The sequence below is a fragment of the Miniopterus natalensis genome, chromosome 10 (assembly GCF_054644295.1).
Source record: "Miniopterus natalensis isolate mMinNat1 chromosome 10, mMinNat1.hap1, whole genome shotgun sequence".
NCBI classification, from domain to species: Eukaryota; Metazoa; Chordata; class Mammalia; order Chiroptera; family Miniopteridae; genus Miniopterus; species Miniopterus natalensis.
Genome location: NC_142090.1, coordinates 22,463,545 through 22,467,823, shown reverse-complemented (window position 1 = coordinate 22,467,823; position 4,279 = coordinate 22,463,545). Strand labels below are relative to the sequence as shown.

At 35.6% G+C, this 4,279-nt stretch overlaps 1 pseudogene; it reads right to left on the bottom strand.

Moving 5' to 3' along the window:
- Positions 1-309: 309 nt before the first annotated feature.
- LOC148092210 (polyribonucleotide nucleotidyltransferase 1, mitochondrial pseudogene) lies at positions 310-1,904 on the bottom strand (annotated as a pseudogene).
- Between the last annotated feature and the right edge of the window lie 2,375 nt (positions 1,905-4,279).

Genomic DNA, 4,279 nt, shown 5'->3' with positions numbered 1-4,279 from the left:
TTTTAATCTTCAGCCCCCCATTAATTCTGTCAACAAATGATAACATCCCATTTTATCTTTCTCAGGAGTGTTTTTGGTAATCACATTGCCACACTTGCAACAACAGCAGATGAAGCTGGAACTCCTGCATTCATGAATTCTAAACTTCCACTATAGGTCAATGCCTCAGACTTGCACTATCCAATAATATAACTGTTAGTCACACATGCTATTTAAATTCAAATACAAACATAAATTAATTAAATTAAAAATTTAGTTTCTTGGGTTGCTAGCTATATTTTAGGAGCTCAGGAGACACCTGGCTGGTGGCTAGGATATTGGATGATGCAGATAGATGTAGAATGTTTTAATCATCACAGAGAGCTTGACTGGAAAGCTCTGTTTTGGACGATGACCCATTTGATCAAGTACCTCAACTGTTACTCTAACAGTGAAAGCAAAATCTTTCTGAATAACAGCATATAAAGCTTTATCTGTCAGAGAACCATGTTCATTTTCTCTTGTATACAAATAACTTTGTATAATTCATTAGTTATTAAGTAGAAACCTCATAGTGCAACATAAAACTTGTACCTCTTATCCCGTTTATAGCTATTGTAATAAAATAGGACTTCACAGTGAATTCTAATGAATCAAATGTGACAATACAAAGTGCCAGCAACTGTCTTCCTTAATATAGTGCTGATCCATGAAGGGTTTTAAACATAACAACCTTACAATTTGTATTCCTAAATGCAGTCATAGCTCAACCATTACACCTTTTGTAGTCATTCAAAATAATACTTCAAAAAGCTCCTGAAAAATGGTATTAAAGGATTCTAGTCATATGAAATTACCTCTAAAAATTTTTCATCAGTATCCAATATTACTTTGTTGATAGCCTTATCTCTGAAAATTTTAAAATGTCCAAAATTAAAACAATATAATGTTTCCAAGTTGAGTATATGGGACTTTACAATATTTTGCAATCTCTTGTAAAGCATTCAATAACATCTGACTTAGCTGCTTGGTAACACCAGCTTCTTTTACTCATTGCTGTATGCCTAAACTATTTGTTGGGTAGATGTCACTGCCACTTTGATATGACAGGACTACCGATTCCTCACTTTTATTGATTTGAGAGAGAGAGGATGGGGGGTGGGGAGAGAAACATCAATGTGAGAGAGAAACACCCATTGGTTGCCTCCCCTATGTGCCCTGACCATGCATGGAACCTGCAACCCAGGTATATGCCCCAACCAGAATCAAATCCACAACCTTTTGGTGTATAGGATGAGGCTCTAACCAACTGAACCACCTGCGTAGGGCCTGATGCACCACACCTTTTGCAGACACTTTCAACATAACAATCTGACTTTTTGGTGTTTTGGCATCCATCAAATTTAAAGTGTGAGAAGACATTTTTTTTTTGCAAGTGTATATTATATCAACACATTCTCCATCAATTGTTCCTAATTGTATCACATCAATAATACCCATTGCAAGAAATATCTCATAACAAGAGGGCTACAAAAGCTCTATTGTAACCAACTACTGCAAAAAATTACCAAGGTGCTGTGTATTGTAAAACGTCAGCTGGAAAGAGATGTTTAATTGAACCATCTCTTATTCACTTGTAAACTTTTTTTTTTTTTTTTGTCAGAGAAACCAACCTCCCTTCTGAGAGAGTATGTGGGAATTCCACTTGTTGTCAACTTTTTGTCTATTGTCAGCCACCAAAGGCATGAGCAGAGAGTATGAAGATTTTTACTGACCACAGTGACCATCACTGTAGTGTCACCTGAGAGTACTATAATAGAACCATCCACAAATCTAGCCAGTTTTCCAGAGAACACTTCTGGTTTCCTCTGGCCTACCTTCACAGCCACATCTGTGCCCACTTCCCACAGCCCTTGTACCTCCATAAGTGGGCACACAGGATGTTACTCCAGAAGTCACAGGAATGTCCCTATAAACTACTTAAATATAATGTGTAATGTCTTTTTAATTGTTCTGATATTTCTAGTTCTTGCATTAAATTTTCTATTTTTTATAACACTCTCTCATAGTAGTTTGTTTACTTCTGTTTCTGTGTGTGTGTGTGTGAGAGAGAGAGAGAGAGAGAGAGAGAGAGAGAGAGGAGGGGGATTTGAATTATGGACATGTTTGTACATGAGGGTTTTCATAAGTCCTATAGAAATTCTTAATATTAATTTCCTTCTGGTTGCTAAACTTCTACTGCAACCACTCCTACTGTTCCTTAAGTTGCTGAATATGAAACCATCTATCTCTACATTTTATTTTAATCATGAATCATGTTCAAGCTTGTGATATAGGAATTGAGTTTGGATTATAACTTCAATCATAGATATGTGCTATTCTGAAAAAAGAAAAAGAATGGAAGGAAGGGAGGAAGAAGGGAGGAAAGAAAGGACTTGATCAATTTCTTCATGGGACAAATATGGCCTTACATTGAGCTGTATCCTTGCTGTGAAGACTACATAATTGAATTAGTTTCCTCTCCCCTGGAAATTAAGGATCTACTTAATAACAGTTGCTGATTTATCTTACCTAATAATGAAAAATCACTTTACTAGGTACTAGGTTTCTCCTGGATTCAGGTAGAGATAATAAGGGCTGCTCTGTGGGCTTTAAATAAGTTAGTTCTCACTCCCCAGCTCACTTTCATCTTAGGTCCCATCTTTTGTCCCCATGTGAGAATTAAAATTCTAGCTCTCTGCTTCCTAAATCCCACAAGTCACATTGGTATCAGCGCCTGTGTATTGCTTTGTTTTGCTTTCTCTCTCTCTTTTTCCCCCTACCTGTCTCTCTGGAGGTCAACTCAGTACTTTTTTAGTTTTTAAGTTTTATTAATATTTTTTCTAATGTGATTCATTACTTAGTATATAACATTTTTATGAAAAAAAATTATCATTGATTACAAATTTACTTATACAGCACAGTTTCCAGAATTCATTGATATTAGGGAGAAAAGGTAAAATCCATTAAAAAATAAAATCAAGCATTGCAAAGCATCATAATTTACAATTCAATTACATCTGTTTGTTTACAATAGAGAATTTTTCTTCAATGAATAATAAAAACAGGCATCATATCAATCATTTTAGAATTTAATGCTTCTGAGTTTCCATGGGAGCTGATTGGATTGTAATTATTTTCAAATACCAATTAGTCTGCGATTTTGTCTTATAGTGCTTTTCCACGTTTTCCACCTTTTTTCTTGTCAGCTTTTTTTGACTATAATTCACTGTTAAATGGACTTAATAGCTCTTAAAACTGTGCCTTTTCTAACTCTATGCTTAACTCTGGCCAACTGTCTTATGTCAGAAATTCAGTAAGTGAGGGGATAGTGGGAGAAAAGTGGTAACAAGAGGCAACCAAACCTGTTTCCTCAACACACACACACACACATTGCACTCATGTACACCCATTCACAAATAGCAGAGCATAAAAGGGCCTGCTCAGTTCAACTTTGGGTTTCCCATCCATTTTTCTAAAAGACAAGAAAAAATAATAAAAGCAATTTAAAAAAATTAAACATATTTACTGCCATAAGTAACACTAAGTCATCAAATAGCCAACACTCATGTGGCCTATTTCCCCATCTATAAAATCAATCATACAACTAATGAAAAAATGGGACCCATGAGATTTCTTTAAACTGATTCTAATGTTATGAAATCACATGTGGAGAGTTGTAGCAGTTATCTTTATGTCTTCCACCAAAGAAGGGGAGGAATCCTCTTGCTGGAATGAAAGGCAATGTTTTTAATAAGTTGGAAATATTTCCCGAGGGACCGGCCATTTGAATCCACTAAGTTTCTGTAGTTGAAGCCTTTATCTTTAATAATTGTTAGCACACTGTTCAACGTACTTCCTTGTTTTCTCATCTGTTTCTCCCATGTTTTATTGTTGGAATTCTTTTTGGGGAGGTGCTGTTTTTAGGATTTTTAAAAAATGTTACATAGGTTCTATTTTCTCAAATTGCATCATTTTGTTCGACTCCTCCCGAGCCTTCACAGCTTTACATCACTCTTAAAACCTGGCCTCATAAGTTCAGCAACTACTTGTTAAGGGCTTGAACTATGTTAAGAATTTTCATTTATTTCCCAGATAGATAAGTTTACCCCTCAATAGGGGGATGCAGGAGGCTGGGGATATAAACTTGTAAATAGTCACAGTAACAAAGAAGAAAGAGGAGAATAAATATGGTAGGGGTGCTGTTGGAACATAGCAGGAGCACCTATTTAGCTGTATTTCTTTAGGTTAAAGCATGTAT